The sequence below is a fragment of the Triticum dicoccoides genome, chromosome 7B, assembly GCF_002162155.2.
Source record: "Triticum dicoccoides isolate Atlit2015 ecotype Zavitan chromosome 7B, WEW_v2.0, whole genome shotgun sequence".
NCBI lineage: Eukaryota > Viridiplantae > Streptophyta > Magnoliopsida > Poales > Poaceae > Triticum > Triticum dicoccoides.
The window spans coordinates 11,258,827-11,275,360 of NC_041393.1; positions in this window are offsets into that span (position 1 = coordinate 11,258,827).

Consider the following 16,534-nt stretch of genomic DNA (forward strand, 5'->3'; position numbering starts at 1 on the left):
TTCAACAAATATTAGTGTTACTAAATAATTATTGTTTTTTAAAACAATAGTTTCAAACTCAAAAAGTGAAATGTGTCACTTCATGCTCAAGCAAAATTCCTGAAGGTTAATAAGATTGACATCTTACTATTGTCAGGAAAACAACAAGTGCAGACTTGGAAACGAAGGAGAATAGAACCCGAAAGTTAAGCGTGCTCGGGGTGGAGTAGTGAGAGGGATGGGTGACTGTTCGGGAAGTTAGATGATTTGGAATGATGAGGGGTGATTAGAGGATAAATTGAGAAGTGATGAGGGGTGGTGATTACAGACTAGTGGTTAAAATAATTCAGAAGTTTGAAAATAAAAAAAAATTCAAAAAAAATTTTCAAAAAAATTTTCAAAAAAAAAATCATAAAATTTCCATTAGTCCCGGTTGGTGATACCAACCGGGACTAAAGGTGGAGCTCACGTGGCCGCGCCCTTTAGTACCGGTTCTGGATTGAACCGGGACTAAAGGGTCAGGGCATTAGTACCGACACTTTAGTCCCGGTTCAGGAACCGGGACTAAAGGCCCTTACGGACCGGGACTATAGCCCTTTTTCTACCAGTGTTTCGGGGTTTATCGGTAACGTGCCGGGACCACCGGGAGGGTCCCGGGGGTCCACCAAGTGGGGCCACATGCTTCGGAGGCTTGCATGGGCCAAGGGTGGTGAGGGACCAGCCCCTATGTGGGCTGGTGCGCCTCCCACAAGGCCCAAGGCGCAGCAAAGGAGGAGAGAGGGGAAACCCTAGGCTTAGATGGGCCTAAGGCCCATCCTAGGGGGCACCCCCTCTCTCCCCCTCTTGGCCGCCTCCCCTTTCCCATCTAGGGCTGCCGCCCCCCTAGGGGTGGGAACCGTAGAGGGGGCGCACCCTCCTCCCTCTCCCCTATATATAGTGAGGCCTGGGGCTGCCCATAAAGGGTGATCTGATCTCTGCCTGTTGGTGCATCCCTCCCTCTTGTTCTTATCTTCTTTCTGAAAGGAAAAATATTCTTACTTGTATGTTTACATAGATACTTGTATTATTTTCTTAGTATTGTCAGGAAAACAACAAGTGCAGACTTGGAAACGAAGGAGAATAGAACCCGAAAGTTAAGCGTGCTCGGGCTGGAGTAGTGAGAGGGATGGGTGACCGTTCGGGAAGTTAGATGATTTGGAATGATGAGGGGTGATTAGAGGATAAATTGAGAAGTGATGAGGGGTGGTAATTACAGACTAGTGGTTAAAATAATTTAGAAGTTTGAAAATAAAAAAAATTCAAAAAAAAATTTCAAAAAAAAATCATAAAATTTCCTTTAGTCCCGGTTGGTGTTACCGACCGGTACTAAAGGTGGAGCTCACGTGGCCGCGCCCTTTAGTCCCGGTTCTGGATTGAACCGGGACTAAAGGGTCAAGGCATTAGTACCGACAGTTTAGTCCCGGTTCAGGAACCGGGACTAAAGGCCCTTACGAACCGGGACTATAGGCCCTTTTTCTACCAGTGTTTCGGGGTTTATCGGTAACGTGCCGGGACCACCGGGAGGGTCCCGGGGGTCCACCATGTGGGGCCACATGCTCCGGAGGCTTGCATGGGCCAAGGGTGGTGAGGAACCAGCCCCTAAGTGGGCTGGTGCGCCTCCCACAAGGCCCAAGGCGCAGCAAGGGAGGAGAGAGGGGAAACCCTAGGCTTAGATGGGCCTAAGGCCCATCCTAGGGGGCGCCCCCTTTCTCCCCCTCTTGGCCGGCTCCCCTTTCCCATCTAGGGCCGCCGCCCCCTAGGGGTGGGAACCCTAGAGGGGGCGCACCCTCCTCCCTCTCCCCTATATATAGTGGGGCCTGGGGCTGCCCATAAAGGGTGATCTGATCTCTGCCTGTTGGTGCAGCCCTCCCTCTTGTTCTTATCTTCTTTCTGAAAGGAAAAATATTCTTACTTGTATGTTTACATAGATACTTGTATTATTTTCTTACTTTTATTATTGCATCTTATATAGTGCGATGGTTTTGGTATCCGCCCCCGTCGGCCCTCGTCCTGTCTATGATTCGGATGTGGTATATATATTATCTTTATAACTATTGGTTCATTTATTGTTTATGAAAATTATGCCGACCAACATGACATAGATTTTATTTATGTAGGATGTATGTGAATCGGAAATGCCAACCGACCCTATTGTCGAGAGGTTAAATTTAGTTGAAGAAGAAAACAATTTGTTGAAGGAAAAAATAAAAAAAAATTGAGGAGGAGAAGATGATATAGGAGTTGCATGTTGCGGATGTCGTCGATGATCACAAGATCAAGATGGATGCAATGCGCTTGAAGATTAGAAAGATTAGAAAATATGCCATTCATACCGAGGCTTGGTATCATTATGCCGTTGGATCAATTGTTACCTTGGTTGCGATTATGATCGCATTTGTTTTCGCATTGAAATGTTTTACATAGTTTCAATGTATGGTTTAATTAATTAGGTGCTCTGGAGAGCTATATGTTGTTAGATGAGAACTATGTATGCACTTTGGTTTTTAATGTGATGATGAACTTCTATTAATTTGGACACTTAATTATATATAATGCACGCAGATGAACTGGCAATGGATGTACGGTGACAGACACACCCGCGAGTACATTAAGGGCATGCATGACTTTCTCGATGCGGCTGAGGCAAACAAGCAGAATGGTTTTATGTGTTGTCCATGCAGTGAATGTGGGAATACGAGGTCTTACTCTAACCGGAAAATCCTTCACTTCCACCTGCTTTACAAGGGTTTCATGCCACACTATAATGTTTGGACGAGGCACGAAGAAATAGGGGTTATGATGGAAGACGGCAGAGAAGAAGAGTACGATGACAACTATGTACCCCCTGAATACGGTGATGCTGCAACGGGGGGAGCTGGTGAAGATCAAGAGGAACCAGACGATGTGCCTAATGATGCTGCAGCGGGTGAAGCTGTTGAAGATCAAGAGGAACCAGACGATGTGCCCGATGATGATGATCTCCGCCGGGTCATTGGTCGATGCAAGGACGCAATGCGAAAGTCAAAAGGAGAAGCTAAAGTTTGATTGCATGTTAGAGGATCACAAAAAAGGGTTATACCCCAATTGCGAAGATGGCAACACAAAGCTCGGTACCGTACTAGAATAGCTGCACTGGAAGGCAGGGAATGTTGTGGCTGACAAAGGATTTGAGAAGCTACTGAAAATATTGAAGAAGAAGCTTCCAAAGGATAACGAATTGCCCGACAGTACATACGCAGCAAAGAAGGTCGTATGCCCTCTAGGATTGGAGGTGGAGAAGATACATGCATGCCCTAATGACTGCATCCTCTACCGCGGTGCATACAAGGATCTGAACGCATGCCCGGTATGCGGTGCATTGCGGTATAAGATCAAACGAGATGACACTGGTGATGTTGACGGCGAGCCCCCCAGGAAGAGGGTTCCCCGTTAAACATTTTCAAAATCCTCAAAAACCTAATAGAAAAAAAGTTACGGGGCTTTTAAGATCTAGAGTGGAAAAAATCGAAAAAAATTCAAACAGTGGGCAAATTGTGGTCAAACAATGGTCAAACTAATTATTCTAGAATATTAGTGTTACTAAATAATTATTTTAGTTATTTCAATTGTGGTCAAACTGTGGTCAAACTGTGGTCAAACAATGGTCAAACTAATTATTCAAGAAATATTAGTGTGACTAAATAATTATTGTTTTTTAAAACAATAGTTTCAAACTCAAACAGTGAGATGTGTCACTTCATGCTCAAGCAAAATTCCTGAAGGTTAATAGGATTGACATCTTACTATTGTCAGGAAAACAACAAGTGCAGACTTGGAAACGAAGGAGAATAGAACCCGAAAGTTAAGCGTGCTCGGGCTGGAGTAGTGAGAGGGATGGGTGACTGTTCGGGAAGTTAGATGATTTGGAATCATGAGGGGTGATTAGAGGATAAATTGAGAAGTGATGAGGGGTGGTGATTACAGACTAGTGGTTAAAATAATTCAGAAGTTTGAAAATAAAAAAAAATCAAAAAAAAATCAAAAAAAATTTCAAAAAAAAATCATAAAATTTCCTTTAGTCCCGGTTGGTAACACCAACCGGGACTAAAGGTGGAGCTCACGTGGCCGCGCCCTTTAGTCCCGGTTCTGGATTGAACCGGGACTAAAGGGTCAGGGCATTAGTACCGACACTTTAGTCCCGGTTCAGGAACCGGGACTAAAGGCCCTTACGAACCGGGACTGTAGGCCCTTTTTCTACCAGTGTTTCGGGGTTTATCGGTAACGTGCCGGGACCACCGGGAGGGTCCCGGGGGTCCACCAAGTGGGGCCAAATGCTCCGGAGGCTTGCATGGGCCAAGGGTGGTGAGGGACCAGCCCCTAAGTGGGCTGGTGCGCCTCCCACAAGGCCCAAGGCGCAGCAAAGGAGGAGAGAGGGGAAACCCTAGGCTTAGATGGGCCTAAGGCCCATCCTAGGGGGCGCCCCCTCTCTCCCCCTCTTGGCCGCCTCCCCTTTCCCATCTAGGGCTGCCGCCCCCCTAGGGGTGGGAACCCTAGAGGGGGCGCACCCTCCTCCCTCTCCCCTATATATAGTGAGGACTGGGGCTGCCCATAAAGGGTGATCTGATCTCTGCCTGTTGGTCCATCCCTCCCTCTTGTTCTTATCTTCTTTCTGAAAGGAAAAATATTCTTACTTGTATGTTTACATAGATACTTGTATTATTTTCTTACTTTTATTATTGCATCTTATATAGTGCGATGGTTTTGGTATCCGCCCCCGTCGGCCCTCGTCCTGTCTATGATTCGGATTTGGTATATATATTATCTTTATATCTATTGGTTCATTTATTGTTTATGAAAATTATGCCGACCAACGTGACATAGATTTTATTTATGTAGGATGTATGTGAATCGGAAATGCCAACCGACCCTATTGTCGAGAGGTTAAATTTAGTTGAAGAAGAAAACAATTTGTTGAAGGAAAAAATAAAAAAATTGAGGAGGAGAAGATGATATTGGAGTTGCATGTTGCGGATGTCGTCGATGATCACAAGATCAAGATGGATGCAATGCGCTTGAAGATTAGAAAGATTAGAAAATATGCCATTCATACCGAGGCTTGGTATCATTATGCCGTTGGATCAATTGTTACCTTGGTTGCGATTATGATCGCATTTGTTTTCGCATTGAAATGTTTTACATAGTTTCAATGTATGGTTTAATTAATTAGATGCTCTGGAGAGCTATATGTTGTTAGATGAGAACTATGTATGCACTTTGGTTTTAATGTGATGATGAACTTCTATTAATTTGGACACTTAATTATATATAATGCACGCAGATGAACTGGCAATGGATGTACGGTGACAGACACACCCGCGAGTACATTAAGGGCATGCATGACTTTCTCGATGCGGCTGAGGCAAACAAGCAGAATGGTTTTATGTGTTGTCCATGCAGTGAATGTGGGAATACGAGGTCTTACTCTAACCGGAAAATCCTTCACTCCCACCTTCTTTACAAGGGTTTCATGCCACACTATAATGTTTGGACGAGGCACGAAGAAATTGGGGTTATGATGGAAGACGGCGGAGAAGAAGAGTACGATGACAACTATGTGCCCCCAGAATACGGTGACGCTGCAACGGGGGGAGCTGGTGAAGATCAAGAGGAACCAGACGATGTGCCTAATGATGCTGCAGCGGGTGAAGCTGCTGAAGATCAAGAGGAACCAGACGATGTGCCCGATGATGATGATCTCCGCCGGGTCATTGGTCGATGCAAGGACGCAATGCGAAAGTCAAAAGGAGAAGCTAAAGTTCGATTGCATGTTAGAGGATCACAAAAAAGGGTTATACCCCAATTGCGAAGATGGCAACACAAAGCTCGGTACCATACTGGAATTGCTGCACTGGAAGGCAGAGAATGTTGTGGCTGACAAAGGATTTGAGAAGCTACTGAAAATATTGAAGAAGAAGCTTCCAAAGGATAACGAATTGCCCGACAGTACATACGCAGCAAAGAAGGTCGTATGCCCTCTAGGATTGGAGGTGGAGAAGATACATGCATGCCCTAATGACTGCATCCTCTACCGCGGTGCATACAAGGATCTGAACGCATGCCCGGTATGCGGTGCATTGCGGTATAAGATCAGACGAGATGACACTGGTGATGTTGACGGCGAGCCCCCCAGGAAGAGGGTTCCCCGTTAAACATTTTCAAAATCCTCAAAAACCTAATAGAAAAAAAGTTACGGGGCTTTTAAGATCTAGAGTGGAAAAAATCGAAAAAAATTCAAACAGTGGGCAAATTGTGGTCAAACAATGGTCAAACTAATTATTCTAGAATATTAGTGTTACTAAATAATTATTTTAGTTATTTCAATTTTGGTCAAACTGTGGTCAAACTGTGGTCAAACAATGGTCAAACTAATTATTCAAGAAATATTAGTGTTACTAAATAATTATTGTTTTTTAAAACAATAGTTTCAAACTCAAACAGTGAGATGTGTCACTTCATGCTCAAGCAAAATTCCTAAAGGTTAATAGGATTGACATCTTACTATTGTCAGGAAAACAACAAGTGCAGACTTGGAAACGAAGGAGAATAGAACCCGAAAGTTAAGCGTGCTCGGGCTGGAGTAGTGAGAGGGATGGGTGACTGTTCGGGAAGTTAGATGATTTGGAATCATGAGGGGTGATTAGAGGATAAATTGAGAAGTGATGAGGGGTGGTGAGTACAGACTAGTGGTTAAAATAATTCAGAAGTTTGAAAATAAAAAAAAATCAAAAAAAATTCAAAAAAAAATTCAAAAAAAAATCATAAAATTTCCTTTAGTCCCGGTTGGTAACACCAACCGGGACTAAAGGTGGAGCTCACGTGGCCGCGCGGGACTAAAGGGTCAGGGCATTAGTACCGACACTTTAGTCCCAGTTCAGGAACCGGGACTAAAGGCCCTTACGAACCGGGACTGTAGGCCCTTTTTCTACCAGTGTTTCGGGGTTTATCGGTAACGTGCCGGGACCACCGGGAGGGTCCCGGGGGTCCACCAAGTGGGGCCACATGCTCCGGAGGCTTGCATGGGCCAAGGGTGGTGAGGGACCAGCCCCTAAGTGGGCTGGTGCGCCTCCCACAAGGCCCAAGGCACAGCAAAGGAGGAGAGAGGGGAAACCCTAGGCTTAGATGGGCCTAAGGCCCATCCTAGGGGGCGCCCCCTCTCTCCCCCTCTTGGCCGCCTCCCCTTTCCCATCTAGGGCTGCCGCCCCCCTAGGGGTGGGAACCCTAGAGGGGGCGCACCCTCCTCCCTCTCCCCTATATATAGTGAGGACTGGGGCTGCCCATAAAGGGTGATCTGATCTCTGCCTATTGGTGCATCCCTCCCTCTTGTTCTTATCTTCTTTCTGAAAGGAAAAATATTCTTACTTGTTTTTTTACATAGATACTTGTATTATTTTCTTACTTTTATTATTGCATCTTATATAGTGCGATGGTTTTGGTATCCGCCCCCGTCGGCCCTCGTCCTGTCTATGATTCGGATTTGGTATATATATTATCTTTATAACTATTGGTTCATTTATTGTTTATGAAAATTATGCCGACCAACGTGACATAGATTTTATTTATGTAGGATGTATGTGAATCGGAAATGCCAACCGACCCTATTGTCGAGAGGTTAAATTTAGTTGAAGAAGAAAACAATTTGTTGAAGGAAAAAATAAAAAAATTGAGGAGGAGAAGATGATATTGGAGTTGCATGTTGCGGATGTCGTCGATGATCACAAGATCAAGATGGATGCAATGCGCTTGAAGATTAGAAAGATTAGAAAATATGCCATTCATACCGAGGCTTGGTATCATTATGCCGTTGGATCAATTGTTACCTTGGTTGCGATTATGATCGCATTTGTTTTCGCATTGAAATGTTTTACATAGTTTCAATGTATGGTTTAATTAATTAGATGCTCTGGAGAGCTATATGTTGTTAGATGAGAACTATGTATGCACTTTGGTTTTAATGTGATGATGAACTTCTATTAATTTGGACACTTAATTATATATAATGCACGCAGATGAACTGGCAATGGATGTACGGTGACAGACACACCCGCGAGTACATTAAGGGCATGCATGACTTTCTCGATGCGGCTGAGGCAAACAAGCAGAATGGTTTTATGTGTTGTCCATGCAGTGAATGTGGGAATACGAGGTCTTACTCTAACCGGAAAATCCTTCACTCCCACCTTCTTTACAAGGGTTTCATGCCACACTATAATGTTTGGACGAGGCACGAAGAAATAGGGGTTATGATGGAAGACGGCGGAGAAGAAGAGTACGATGACAACTATGTGCCCCCAGAATACGGTGACGCTGCAACGGGGGGAGCTGGTGAAGATCAAGAGGAACCAGACGATGTGCCTAATGATGCTGCAGCGGGTGAAGCTGCTGAAGATCAAGAGGAACCAGACGATGTGCCCGATGATGATGATCTCCGCCGGGTCATTGGTCGATGCAAGGACGCAATGCGAAAGTCAAAAGGAGAAGCTAAAGTTCGATTGCATGTTAGAGGATCACAAAAAAGGGTTATACCCCAATTGCGAAGATGGCAACACAAAGCTCGGTACCGTACTGGAATTGCTGCACTGGAAGGCAGAGAATGTTGTGGCTGACAAAGGATTTGAGAAGCTACTGAAAATATTGAAGAAGAAGCTTCCAAAGGATAACGAATTGCCCGACAGTACATACGCAGCAAAGAAGGTCGTATGCCCTCTAGGATTGGAGGTGGAGAAGATACATGCATGCCCTAATGACTGCATCCTCTACCGCGGTGCATACAAGGATCTGAACGCATGCCCGGTATGCGGTGCATTGCGGTATAAGATCAGACGAGATGACACTGGTGATGTTCACGGCGAGCCCCCCAGGAAGAGGGTTCCCCGTTAAACATTTTCAAAATCCTCAAAAACCTAATAGAAAAAAAGTTACGGGGCTTTTAAGATCTAGAGTGGAAAAAATCGAAAAAAATTCAAACAGTGGGCAAATTGTGGTCAAACAATGGTCAAACTAATTATTCTAGAATATTAGTGTTACTAAATAATTATTTTAGTTATTTCAATTTTGGTCAAACTGTGGTCAAACTGTGGTCAAACAATGGTCAAACTAATTATTCAAGAAATATTAGTGTTACTAAATAATTATTGTTTTTTAATACAATAGTTTCAAACTCAAATAGTGAAATGTGTCACTTCATGCTCAAGCAAAATTCCTGAAGGTTAATAGGATTGACATCTTACTGTTGTCAGGAAAACAACAAGTGCAGACTTGGAAACGAAGGAGAATTGAACCCGAAAGTTAAGCGTGCTCGGGCTGGAGTAGTGAGAGGGATGGGTGACTGTTCGGGAAGTTAGATGATTTGGAATCATGAGGGGTGATTAGAGGATAAATTGAGAAGTGATGAGGGGTGGTGATTACAGACTAGTGGTTAAAATAATTCAGAAGTTTGAAAATAAAAAAAATTCAAAAAAAATTCAAAAAAAATTTCAAAAAAAAATCATAAAATTTCCTTTAGTCCCGGTTGGTGTTACCAACCGGGACTAAAGGTGGAGCTCACGTGGCCGCGCCCTTTAGTCCCGGTTCTGGATTGAACCGGGACTAAAGGGTCAGGGCATTAATACCGACACTTTAGTCCCGGTTCAGGAACCGGGACTAAAGGCCCTTACGAACCGGGACTATAGGCCCTTTTTCTACCAGTGTTTCGGGGTTTATCGGTAACGTGCCGGGACCACCGGGAGGGTCCCGGGGGTCCACCAAGTGGGGCCACATGCTCCGGAGGCTTGCATGGGCCAAGGGTGGTGAGGGACCAGCCCCTAAGTGGGCTGGTGCGCCTCCCACAAGGCCCAAGGCGCAGCAAAGGAGGAGAGATGGGAAACCCTAGGCTTAGATGGGCCTAAGGCCCATCCTAGGGGGCGCCCCCTCTCTCCCCCTCTTGGCCGCCTCCCCTTTCCCATCTAGGGCTGCCGCCCCCTAGGGGTGGGAACCCTAGAGGGGGCGCACCCTCCTCCCTCTCCCCTATATATAGTGAGGCCTGGGGCTGCCCATAAAGGGTGATCTGATCTCTGCCTGTTGGTGCATCCCTCCCTCTTGTTCTTATCTTCTTTCTGAAAGGAAAAATATTCTTACTTGTATGTTTACATAGATACTTGTATTATTTTCTTACTTTTATTATTGCATCTTATATAGTGCGATGGTTTTGGTATCCGCCCCCGTCGGCCCTCGTCCTGTCTATGATTCGGATTTGGTATATATATTATCTTTATAACTATTGGTTCATTTATTGTTTATGAAAATTATGCCGACCAACGTGACATAGATTTTATTTATGTAGGATGTATGTGAATCGGAAATGCCAACCGACCCTATTGTCGAGAGGTTAAATTTAGTTGACGAAGAAAACAATTTGTTGAAGGAAAAAATAAAAAAATTGAGGAGGAGAAGATGATATTGGAGTTGCATGTTGCGGATGTCGTCGATGATCACAAGATCAAGATGGATGCAATGCGCTTGAAGATTAGAAAGATTAGAAAATATGCCATTCATACCGAGGCTTGGTATCATTATGCCGTTGGATCAATTGTTACCTTGGTTGCGATTATGATCGCATTTGTTTTCGCATTGAAATGTTTTACATAGTTTCAATGTATGGTTTAATTAATTAGATGCTCTGGAGAGCTATATGTTGTTAGATGAGAGCTATGTATGCACTTTGGTTTTAATGTGATGATGAACTTCTATTAATTTGGACACTTAATTATATATAATGCACGCAGATGAACTGGCAATGGATGTACGGTGACAGACACACCCGCGAGTACATTAAGGGCATGCATGACTTTCTCGATGCGGCTGAGGCAAACAAGCAGAATGGTTTTATGTGTTGTCCATGCAGTGAATGTGGGAATACGAGGTCTTACTCTAACCGGAAAATCCTTCACTCCCACCTGCTTTACAAGGGTTTCATGCCACACTATAATGTTTGGACGAGGCACGAAGAAATAGGGGTTATGATGGAAGACGGCAGAGAAGAAGAGTACGATGACAACTATGTGCCCCCAGAATACGGTGATGCTGCAACGGGGGGAGCTGGTGAAGATCAAGAGGAACCAGACGATGTGCCTAATGATGCTGCAGCGGGTGAAGCCGCTGAAGATCAAGAGGAACCAGACGATGTGCCCGATGATGATGATCTCCGCCGGGTCATTGGTCGATGCAAGGACGCAATGCGAAAGTCAAAAGGAGAAGCTAAAGTTCGATTGCATGTTAGAGGATCACAAAAAAGGGTTATACCCCAATTGCGAAGATGGCAACACAAAGCTCGGTACCGTACTGGAATTGCTGCACTGGAAGGCAGAGAATGTTGTGGCTGACAAAGGATTTGAGAAGCTACTGAAAATATTGAAGAAGAAGCTTCCAAAGGATAACGAATTGCCCGACAGTACATACGCAGCAAAGAAGGTCGTATGCCCTCTAGGATTGGAGGTGGAGAAGATACATGCATGCCCTAACTACTGCATCCTCTACCGCGGTGCATACAAGGATCTGAACGCATGCCCGATATGCGGTGCATTGCGGTATAAGATCAGACGAGATGACACTGGTGATGTTGACGGCGAGCCCCCCAGGAAGAGGGTTCCCCGATAAACATTTTCAAAATCCTCAAAAACCTAATAGAAAAAAGTTACGGGGCTTTTAAGATCTAGAGTGGAAAAAATCGAAAAAAATTCAAACAGTGGGCAAACTGTGGTCAAATAATGGTCAAACTAATTATTCTAGAATATTAGTGTTACTAAATAATTATTCTAGTTATTGCAATTTTGGTCAAACTGTGGTCAAACAATGGTCAAACTAATTATTCAAGAAATATTAGTGTTACTAAATAATTATTGTTTTTTAAAACAATAGTTTCAAACTCAAACAGTGAAATGTGTCACTTCATGCTCAAGCAAAATTCCTGAAGGTTAATAGGATTGACATCTTACTATTGTCAGGAAAACAACAAGTGCAGACTTGGAAACGAAGGAGAATTCAACCCGAAAGTTAAGCGTGCTCGGGCTGGAGTAGTGAGAGGGATGGGTGACTGTTCGGGAAGTTAGATGATTTGGAATCATGAGGGGTGATTAGAGGATAAATTGAGAAGTGATGAGGGGTGGTGATTACAGACTAGTGCTTAAAATAATTCAGAAGTTTGAAAATAAAAAAAAATTCAAAAAATATTTCAAAAAAATTTTCAAAAAAAAATCATAAAATTTCCTTTAGTCCCGGTTGGTGTTACCAACCGGGACTAAAGGTGGAGCTCACGTGGACGCGCCCTTTAGTCCCGGTTCTGGATTGAACCGGGACTAAAGGGTCAGGGCATTAGTACCAACACTTTAGTCCCGGTTCAGGAACCGGGACTAAAGGCCCTTACGAACCGGGACTATAGGCCCTTTTTCTACCAGTGTTTCGGGGTTTATCGGTAACGTGCCGGGACCACCGGGAGGGTCCCGGGGGTCCACCAAGTGGGGCCACATGCTCCGGAGGCTTGCATGGGCCAAGGGTGGTGAGAGACCAGCCCCTAAGTGGGCTGGTGCGCCTCCCACAAGGCCCAAGGCGCAGCAAAGGAGGAGAGAGGGGAAACCCTAGGCTTAGATGGGCCTAAGGCCCATCCTAGGGGGCGCCCCCTCTCTCCCCCTCTTGGCCGCCTCCCCTTTCCCATCTAGGGCTGCCGCCCCCCTAGGGGTGGGAACCCTAGAGGGGGCGCACCCTCCTCCCTCTCCCCTATATATAGTGAGGCCTGGGGCTGCCCATAAAGGGTGATCTGATCTCTGCCTGTTGGTGCATCCCTCCCTCTTGTTCTTATCTTCTTTCTGAAAGGAAAAATATTCTTACTTGTATGTTTACATAGATACTTGTATTATTTTCTTACTTTTATTATTGCATCTTATATAGTGCGATGGTTTTGGTATCCGCCCCCGTCGGCCCTCGTCCTGTCTATGATTCGGATGTGGTATATATATTATCTTTATAACTATTGGTTCATTTATTGTTTATGAAAATTATGCCGACCAATGTGACATAGATTTTATTTATGTAGGATGTATGTGAATCGGAAATGCCAACCAACCCTATTGTCGAGAGGTTAAATTTACTTGAAGAAGAAAACAATTTGTTGAAGGAAACAATAAAAAAAATTGAGGAGGAGAAGATGATATTGGAGTTGCATGTTGCGGATGTCGTCGATGATCACAAGATCAAGATGGATGCAATGCGCTTGAAGATTAGAAAGATTAGAAAATATGCCATTCATACCGAGGCTTGGTATCATTATGCCGTTGGATCAATTGTTACCTTGGTTGCGATTATGATCGCCTTTGTTTTCGCATTGAAATGTTTTACATAGTTTCAATGTATGGTTTAATTAATTAGATGCTCTGGAGAGCTATATGTTGTTAGATGAGAACTATGTATGCACTTTGGTTTTAATGTGATGATGAACTTCTATTAATTTGGACACTTAATTATATATAATGCACGCAGATGAACTGGCAATGGATGTACGGTGACAGACACACCCGCGAGTACATTAAGGGCATGCATGACATTCTCGATGCGGCTGAGGCAAACAAGCAGAATGGTTTTATGTGTTGTCCATGCACTGAATGTGGGAATACGAGGTCTTACTCTAACCGGAAAATCCTTCACTCCCACCTGCTTTACAAGGGTTTCATGCCACACTATAATGTTTGGACGAGGCACGAAGAGATAGCGGTTATGATGGAAGACGACGGAGAAGAAGAGTACGATGACAACTATGTGCCCCCTGAATACGGTGATGCTGCAACGGTGGGAGCTGGTGAAGATCAAGAGGAACCAGACGATGTGCCCAATGATGCTGCAACGGGTGAAGCTGCTGAAGATCAAGAGGAACCAGACGATGTGCCCCATGATGATGATCTCCGCCGGGTCATTGTTGATGCAAGGACGCAATGCGAAAGTCAAAAGGAGAAGCTAAAGTTCGATTGCATGTTAGAGGATCACAAAAAAGGGTTATACCCCAATTGCGAAGATGGTAACACAACGCTCGGTACCGTACTGGAATTGCTGCACTGGAAGGCAGAGAATGTTGTGGCTGACAAAGGATTTGAGAAGCTACTGAAAATATTGAAGAAGAAGCTTCCAAAGGATAACGAATTGCCCGACAGTACATACGCAACAAAGAAGGTCGTATGCCCTCTAGGATTGGAGGTGGAGAAGATACATGCATGCCCTAATGACTGCATCCTCTACCGCGGTGCATACAAGGATCTGAACGCATGCCCGGTATGTGGTGCATTGCGGTATAAGATCAGACGAGATGACACTGGTGATGTTGACGGCGAGCCCCCCAGGAAGAGGGTTCCCCGTTAATCATTTTCAAAATCCTCAAAAACCTAATAGAAAAAAAGTTACGGGGCTTTTAAGATCTAGAGTGGAAAAAATCGAAAAAAATTCAAACAGTGGGCAAACTGTGGTCAAACAATGGTCAAACTAATTATTCTAGAATATTAGTGTTACTAAATAATTATTTTAGTTATTTCAATTTTGGTCAAATCTGGTCAAACTGTGGTCAAACTGTGGTCAAACAATGGTCAAACTAATTATTCAAGAAATATTAGTGTTACTAAATAATTATTGTTTTTTAAAACAATAGTTTCAAACTCAAACAGTGAAATGTGTCACTTCATGCTCAAGCAAAATTCCTGAAGGTTAATAGGATTGACATCTTAGTATTGTCAGGAAAACAACAAGTGCAGACTTGGAAACGAAGGAGAATAGAACCCGAAAGTTAAGCGTGCTCGGGCCGGAGTAGTGAGAGGGATGGGTGACCGTTTGGGAAGTTAGATGATTTGGAATGATGAGGGGTGATTAGAGGATAAATTGAGAAGTGATGAGGGGTGGTAATTACAGACTAGTGGTTAAAATAATTCAGAAGTTTGAAAATAAAAAAATTCAAAAAAAAAATTCAAAAAAAATCATAAAATTTCCTTTAGTCCCGGTTGGTGTTACCAACCGGTACTAAAGGTGGAGCTCACGTGGCCGCGCCCTTTAGTCCCGGTTCTGGATTGAACCGGGACTAAAGGGTCAGGGCATTAGTACCGACACTTTAGTCCCGGTTCAGGAACCGGGACTAAAGGCCTTTATGAACCGGGACTATAGGCCCTTTTTCTACCAGTGTTTCGGGGTTTATCGGTAACGTGCCGGGACCACCGGGAGGGTCCCGGGGGTCCACCAAGTGGGTCCACATGCTCCGGAAGCTTGCATGGGCCAAGGGTGGTGAGGGACCAGCCCCTAAGTGGGTTGGTGCGCCTCCCACAAGGCCCAAGGCGCAGCAAAGGAGGAGAGAGGGGAAACCCTAGGCTTAGATGGGCCTAAGGCCCATCCTAGGGGGCGCCCCCTCTCTCCCCCTCTTGGCCGCCTCCCCTTTCCCATCTAGGGCTGCCGCCCCCCTAGGGGCGGGAACCCTAGAGGGGGCGCACCCTCCTCCCTCTCCCCTATATATAGTGGGGCCTGGGGCTGCCCATAAAGGGTGATCTGATCTCTGCCTGTTGGTGCAGCCCTCCCTCTTGTTCTTATCTTCTTTCTGAAAGGAAAAATATTCTTACTTGTATGTTTACATAGATACTTGTATTATTTTCTTACTTTTATTATTGCATCTTATATAGTGCGATGGTTTTGGTATCCGCCCCCGTCGGCCCTCGTCCTGTCTATGATTCGGATGTGGTTATATATTATCTTTATAACTATTGGTTCATTTATTGCTTATGAAAATTATGCCGACCAACGTGACATAGATTTTATTTATGTAGGATGTATGTGAATTGGAAATGCCAACCGACCCTATTGTCGAGAGGTTAAATTTAGTTGAAGAAGAAAACAATTTGTTGAAGGAAAAAATAAAAAAAATTGAGGAGGAGAAGATGATATTGGAGTTGCATGTTGCGGATGTCGTCGATGATCACAAGATCAAGATGGATGCAATGCGCTTGAAGATTAGAAAGATTAGAAAATATGCCATTCATACCGAGGCTTGGTATCATTATGCCGTTGGATCAATTGTTACCTTGGTTGCGATTATGATCGCATTTGTTTTCGCATTGAAATGTTTTACATAGTTTCAATGTATGGTTTAATTAATTAGATGCTCTGGAGAGCTATATGTTGTTAGATGAGAACTATGTATGCACTTTGGTTTTAATGTGATGATGAACTTGTATTAATTTGGACACTTAATTATATATAATGCACGCAGATGAACTAGCAATGGATGTACGGTGACAGACACACCCGCGAGTACATTAAGGGCATGCATGAGATTCTCGATGCGGCTGAGGCAAACAAGCAGAATGGTTTTATGTGTTGTCCATGCACTGAATGTGTGAATACGAGGTCTTACTCTAACCGGAAAATCCTTCACTCCCACCTGCTTTACAAGGGTTTCATGCCACACTATAATGTTTGGACGAGGCAC